The following is a 7423-nucleotide window of genomic DNA, read 5'->3' on the forward strand; positions in this document are numbered from 1 at the left end:
GTGAACAGAATCAAATGTGGTGTCAGTTTCAATGCTGGGCTATTTGCGTGGCCCCAGAACCCTCCACAAATATGTAAGATGTCTGTACTCCAAGGGCGTCTTCCCGTTCCCTTGTCCTCCGCTGGGCACTGGCTGAGCGCCAGGTCTCGGCCACCTCCACGCTGGCTGTGACACCTCTTTGGAAGCAGCCATCTCAGGATGGATCATTCCTTTGAATCTGAGAAGCAGCCTCATTTTTGTCCTCAAGGGGAGACTCGATTTGGGGAAATAACCAGACGTCCTTTGGGCCAAGTTCTGCCGAGGAGATGCACGGAAGCCAAGCCAACAGGGTCCCCTGTTGAGGGGCCAGAATGTGCCTTGACCGTGAAGTCAGGAGACCCTGTGACTCCCGGTTCCGAGAGCAGTTTGGAAGGAGAATCTGGACCGGATCATCCGGACTACTAACCACCACGGACACGGGTGGGTGCCCAGTGCCAACGAGCACACGTGTGAGAAAACGCAGAGATAGTCACACACACCCGAGCCCAGGGGATGAGCCAAATCAAAGCCAGACTAATTAACAGGAGGCTGCCTTTCATCTCAGCCCACAATTCGATTTTCATGGAAATCTTGGTGGGAAAATTCCAAGTGGTTCTGATATAGGCGAATGGAAGGATACAGGACTTAGGAGGTTGGGCGTCCCTCCCAGTTCTGTCCCTAACCAGCTATGTGGCTTACCGGCCGGTCACTCCCATCTCTGTAGTCCTTGGTTGTCCCATCTGAACAATGGGGTTCATGATTCCTGTCAACATGAGAAGCAAATGGGGATAAAAATGGATGTGAACGTGCCTAGAAGCCCTGACCTCGTGTGTCAAGGGCCTTGAAAACCGCTTCTGGGAATGGATTCGCAGGAAACCAGCACAGCCACACATACAAATGTCCATGGAAAGATGTTCCCAGGAGCATTATTTATATAAAAGAAAAACTTTAAAGAGATTATATGTCTGACAACAGGGGCAAAGTCATAACCCATCCATTAGATGGACTATGCCCCAGCTCTCAGGGGTGCTCCAGGCAGGAAATACACAGGCCACGCCCACATGGTGGGTGTATCCCAACCTGTGCCACTGGCATTGCTCACCAAAAATTTTAAAGAAGGGAGAGAGAGAGAGAGAGAGAGAGGCACCTGGGTGGCTCAGTTGGTTAAGGGTCCGACTTCAGCTCAGGTCACGATGTCACAGTTTGTGGGTTTGAGCCGCAAGTTGGGTTCTGTGCTGACAGCTCAGAGCCTGGAACCTGCTTCGGATTCTGTGTCTCCCTCTCTCTCTGCCCCTCCCCTGTTCACGCTCTGTCTCTCTCTCAAAAATAAACCTTGAAAAAATAAATTTGCATCCACAAAGCTCTATGCACAGCAGCCAAAGCATCAGAAACAACCCAATGGTCCACCAACAGCTGACTGGGTTAAGAAGCTGTGATAGGCTCAGGAAGGGAATACTATAAAACAACAAAAGCAAGCTTGAGCTCTTGGTGAACTCGGAGACACGGGTGCCGGTCCATTATGCTGAGCAAGAGTTCGTTCTCTGTGGGGCGCCTGGCTGGCTCAGCCGGAGGAGAATGCAACCCTTGATCTCGGCGTTGTGAGTTCAAGACCCCCATTGGATATAGAGATTACTTAAAATCTTAAAAAAAAAAAAAAAAAAAGAGTTCCTACTCTATGATCCCATTTATATTAAATAAAGGTAAAACGAATCTACAATGATATGAATCAGATCTGTGGTTGCCCGGGGCTTGGGGGGCAGGTCTGCCGACAAGTTGAGACTAGGGGACATTTTGTGGTAATGGAGTTTTCTCTCTTGACGGTGATGGTAGTGACATGGGCATATATACACTTGTCAGAGCTCACCGAATAGCATAAGTGGAAGAGATCTCACGGAATGGAAATTAAACCTCAATAAAGTTGATTTTAAAATTCTTGGTATTTATTTTCCAAATCCTATAGAGGTTACTATTTGGTGACACGAAATGCTTAGGACATATTGAACAAAACGGTTGTGAAATAATCTATAGTATAATCCTACACACATATATGCAGCACGTATACATGGCTGGCTTGGAAAACACCAGAAGGACTTCCGTCGAAATGTACCTAGTAATTATCTCATGGGTAATTTTTGTTTTCTTGTTTGGGGCTTTCCCGTATTTCCAAATTTTCTGTAGCACGCGTTTTTCTTTTCATAAACAAATAAGAACAAACCTATCTCTTTTCCCTTTTTCCAGCGAGAGCAGGGCGGGGACGTGGGGCTGGGTCCCAGGACGGATGGTGAGGACACCCCGGGCGGGGTCCAGCGAAGGGGAGCTCCCCGGGAGGTGATCGCGGACGATGAGGGTATGAGGGGTGGGAGGGGGGCCCTCCCCTGTCCCCAGTGGGGCCCTCCCCTGTTCCCAGTCCTTTGGCCGGGGTTTCAGTGCTGGGTTATTCACCGGCATCGCTGATGGAGGGAGGAACGTTATCCTTGGCCCGGAAGCCAGACCCTTCCATTTGGAGTGTGGGGACCCGCGGCTCCTCTCCTGGATGCACCGGTCTCCTGTGCTGCCACGAGCACAGGTGGGGGTGGGGGTTCTGGTCTCTCTGCCGCCCAGGCCGCTTGTTTTCCCCACTGGAGGAAGTTGTCCTCGGTGAGAGTTGCGGGGACCGGGGTGGGGGTGGAGGTGGCAGACCCCGCAGCGGATCTCCTGCCCTCCGTGGCCCTGGGAGGCCGGGGCCGTTATTCACCGCCACCACTCTCTCCAACTTTGGGGAAACTGAGGCAGAAGTGATTCACTGAAGTCACCCAGGCGGCGGAGCTCAGACTTGACCCCACGCCTGGATTCTCACACGATTCAAGCTTCATTTCCCGGGAGCTTCTGGGCCCCAACTAGCTCATCGATGCGGGGTGGGTTTGGGGGTCCAGGGCTGAGTTTTCTCCCACGCGTGTTGTCTGCTCCGGGTTCTTGTGCGATTTCTAACGTACGCACATTCGGTGGACCTGGCAGCTGAGCTTCGCAGCGGAACGTGAACTTCTCCGAGAACAGGGCTCTGCCTGCTCTTGGAGCCGCTGGGGCCCCGGCATCGCCCCGAACCTAAGGCCGCTTCCCTCCGGCCAGCTGGCCTCACAAAGGTTCCGAGGAGGAGGCCCGACCGACTCGGTTTCTCTTCCCTTCCTCACTGAGCAGATTCTGTAACAGACTGTAGAAATGGAAAAATAAAAGCCTGAAACTGTTAAAAACAAAAACAAAAAGGGAGTGTGTGTGTGTGTGTGTGTGTGTTTAAACCAAGTCACAAATGGGAAAGAAGAGACAACAGCAAGTTAAGGACACTTGGTGACGTAGCGTTTCCCGCTCAGGTCACGATCCCGTGGTTCATGGGTTCAAGCCCCCTGTCGGGCTCTGTGCTGACAGCACGGAACCTGCTTGGGATGCTCTCTCTCCCTCTCTCCGCCCTTTCCCCACTTGTGCACACGCACACGCACGTGCTCTCTCGCTCTCTCTCAAGATACATAGATTTTTAAATAAGTAAATAAAATTCAGTTGATGAAGTAAAAGAAAAAAAAAGTTTAACAAATGTCATGTATTTATATGTCTATTTATAGAACTATAAAGAAATAAAACGTAAAGAGAGTGGCCAAAGTCTTTGGAGTCAAGGGACCAGGATGGAAATTTTCTCCCTTTCTATCTTCCTTCCTTCCTTGTATGTTCCTTTTTTTTTTTTTTTAATGTTTATTTTTGAAGGAGAGAGAGACAGAGTGTGAGCAGGGGAGGGGCAGAGAGAGTGGGAGACACAGAATCCAAAGCAGGCTCTGGGCTCTGAGCTCGAACCCATGAGCCACAAGATCGTGACCTGAGCCGAAGTCAGACGCTTAACTGACTGAGCCACCCAGGTGCCCCCCCTTTTTTAAAAAGTTTATTTATTTGTTTTGAGAGACATAGAGATAGCACAAGCAGGGGAGGGGCAGAAAGAGAGGGAGAGAGAGGGAATCCCAAGCAGGCTCCTTGCTGCCAGCCCAGAGCCCAACTCGGGGCTCCAACTCATGAACCCATGAGATCATGAACTGAGAGGAAACCAAGAGTCAGACACTTAACCGACCGAGCCACCCAGCCCCCCACCCCCGCCTCCACTTATGTTCTTTAAACTTTCTATAACACTTGTATTTTTTTAAGTATTCTCTACACCCAAAGTGGGGCTCGAACTTACAACCCCGAGATCAGGAGTCGCATGCCCTACCGACCAAGCCAACTGTAGGCGCCCCTACAGTTGTATGACTTTTAAAATAAGACGAGATAAACTTATATGAAAAGTAGGTAAAATACATCATATTAAAATACATTATATATAAAATACATTATATTAAAAGCAGTCAGACTGTGCGTGAGCCTTCCCGTCAAACGGTAACTATGACAATCAAGGGTACTTTGGACTGAGTACCTGTTATGTGCCGGGTCCTCTGCGAACGTCTCCCATCACCCCGTCTCCTCAGGACGCCCTGCAGGAGGGACCGGTCGCCCCCAGCCCAGGGAGCTGAGCCCCTGAGACGGCAAATGCAGCAGAGCTGAGGGCTGAACGTGGACGCCTCCGACTCTCTTGGAACTATACTCCTTCCACAACAGCTTCCTGCGTCTTCAGGGGGCACGTTTTTCCTAAATACAATGGTCGTGGATGAAAACATTTTTATCTCGTTTACATAGAATCCGGGGTTATTTCTGTAAACGGAATTTAGTAAAAGAAATATAAAAGTCATAGTTTTTTGGTTTTGTTTTTGGATTTTCTGTTTGTTGGTTTACTTTATGACACAGTTAACCAATGTCCAAACTAAGGACCAATGTCCAAACTAAGCTACATAACTTTCTGGGCCCAGGGCCTCTTGTTCACAAAGGATTAAGACTTTTTTTTTTTTTTTTTTTAGAAATTATTATTATTATCTTTTAATGTTTTATTTATTTTCGAGACAGAGAGAGACAGAGTATGAGCAGGGGAGGAGCAGAGAGAGAGGGAGACACAGACTCCGAAACAGGCTCCAGGCTCCGAGCTGTCAGCACAGAGCCCGACGCGGGGCTCGAACTCACAAACCGAGAGATCATGACCTGAGCCGAAGTGAGACGCTTCACCGACTGAGCCACGCAGGCGCCCTAAGGATTGAGAAGTTTACGAGGAGGTCCACAGATCATTGATCATGCAGCACCCGCACAGGCCACGTGCCCATCGAGCCTCCCCCGACAAGGTCTTGACAGGATTTTGGTGGAGCCACGATGACATCCGCTTTGGGGACAAATGGAGCACCAGTGACCGCGCATCAGAGAACAAATGGTTTCAAGCTTCGGGAAGAGGCGCAGTTCCCGCGACATTTTCCAGTCCTGAAAAGCCAAAGTGGCTGCAGCTGAGGAGAGGAGTCACCAGGGAGGACGCCACGGGACAGAGCAGGTAGGTCTCCTTCCCCACGCAAGGGTGGCGTCTCTGCACAAGGAGCTTTCACAGAAAGCAAGGGATCCCTACGGCATGTTCCTGTGAAATGTCACACCCTGACACGGAGCCTTGATAAAACTTCAGTCGCGTCGCCAGAGTGTGTGTGGCTGACCAGCCGAGGTCTAGGGGAGAAGTGAGAGAAAGCCAAGGCTCACACTTGCTCCGGTAAAAACACAGTAAGAGGGGCGCCTGGGGGGGCTCAGGCGGTTAAGCCTCCAACTTCCGCTCAGGTCATGATCTCGCGGTTCGTGGGTTCGAGCCCCGCGTGGGGCTCTGTGCGGCCAGCCTGCTTCGGATCCTGTGTCTCCCTCTCTCTCCGCCCCTCCCCTGCTCGTGCTCTCCCTCTCTCTCTCTCTCAAAAATAAATATGCATTAAAAAAAACCTTAAAAACACAGCGAGAAACTCCATTCCACCCGCCGTGGCGAAGGATCTTAGGCTTCATTGGCAGGTGGATTTCCCTCCACCGCCCGCCCCCAGATGAGGCCCGTGGGCCCTGGGAACACACTGGAAGCCTGTGTGTGTAAGTTGAGGAGGATTCCGCGGCTCAGAAGACGGGCTCCGCACGGCACTCCAGCCAGCCCCAAGCGCAACCCCCTTGCTCATTTTCTCTTTAAAAAACAAACACACAACCCACCCCGCTTCTCCCAGCGTTTCGGGCACTCTGGAGTAGCAGGCCTGGGACAGAGTAGTCTCTCCGTAAACAGTCTTACAAGGAAAGATGGACAGACACACGGGTACACAGAATAGCGCAGGGGCATCCCAAGGCTGATTGGTAGGTGGCTACTCTGTGCCCCCCAGCTCCTGTTCCAGGGCTCACAGGACCCCTGAAGGGACGGGGCTTGGGTGGTGCACAGGTTCCCAGACCTGGGGCCGCTCAGCTGCCTCCCCCAGCCCGGATGTGTCCCCAGGACGCTGCCCCGGGAAGGTTCCAAGCCAGGCGGAGCCAAGAGGGCAGAGAATGAAGAAGAGCAGCCCAGGGCTGCCAGGTGTGGTCGAGGCCTGGCACACGAAACATGTGCCCGAAGGGCAGGAACGGGGTCCTGCGTTCACTGCAGATGCCGGCTGGGCCTCTCCGCGGTCCCCTCCCGGACACCAGGGCTCACCAGCTGTCCTTCCACTCTGAGGACAGAAACATAGGGTAGCTGGCCGCAGTGGCTGACTCAAGCCCTTTGCTGGGGGGACAAGACAGACAGGGACCCAGGGGCCGCTGCGGCCCCGGGGACTCGGTGTTAGCGTCACTTTCAGGAAGCATATGTTGTGCTCTCTTCCCCACCCCCTCCGCCCCCCAATTTGCCCAAGACACTTGGGAGTGGGTTATAAAACACACAGGTGCCCCAGGAGGGTGCCCGAGCAAGGCTGAAGGAGACCCTCCAGGGGGGAGGGGTGGTTGTTTACCAATTAAGAAAGAAACAACCCCAAAAAGCTCTGGGCGGAATTTCAAATTGTCGGATTTCTAAGTAGCCAGCACCCCCCCCCCTCCCCACCTCCAGCGTATTTCTTTCTTTCCTCCCCTCTCCCGGCCTGCTTTCCCTCTTTGTTGCCAAGCTCAGACGTCGCTGCTGAAACCCAGCCCAGCGCCCGCGAAGCCCGGAAACTTCCAGCTCCGCGACCGGGCGGAAAGTTGGGGTCGCAAGGCCAGGGTGACAGCGGCGCCCCAAGGGCCGGGCGCGGCGGGGACCCGGGGCGCCGCCCGTCGCGGCCTCGCTCCGCCCGGCCGCGCCGGGACCTCGGACAGTCCAGGGGCCGGACGTGAACTTGACCGCGCGGGGCTCCCCGGGACGACCCGGTAAGCGCGCCCGCTCCCCCGCCCTCGCCCCACCCCGTGCGCCGCGGCCGGCCGGGGTCCGAGCGCGCGGCCCGGGCTTCGGGGCTTCGGGACTTCGGGGCTTCGGGGCTTCGGGGCTTCGGGGCTTCGGGGCTTCGGGGTGGGCGGCCCGGGGTGCAGG

The 7423-nt window shown here is 53.5% G+C and overlaps 1 long non-coding RNA gene across 1 annotated transcript; it reads right to left on the reverse strand.

Moving 5' to 3' along the window:
• Positions 1–1956: 1956 nt before the first annotated feature.
• On the reverse strand, positions 1957–7164 carry LOC107180721. The gene is made up of 3 exons (XR_006219525.1): positions 6112–7164; positions 4442–4653; positions 1957–3205 (listed from the first exon to the last, which is right to left on the reverse strand). It is a non-coding gene; the product is annotated as an uncharacterized LOC107180721 (long non-coding RNA).
• Positions 7165–7423: the final 259 nt, after the last annotated feature.

This window comes from Panthera tigris, chromosome B4 (genome assembly GCF_018350195.1).
Source record: "Panthera tigris isolate Pti1 chromosome B4, P.tigris_Pti1_mat1.1, whole genome shotgun sequence".
NCBI lineage: Eukaryota > Metazoa > Chordata > Mammalia > Carnivora > Felidae > Panthera > Panthera tigris.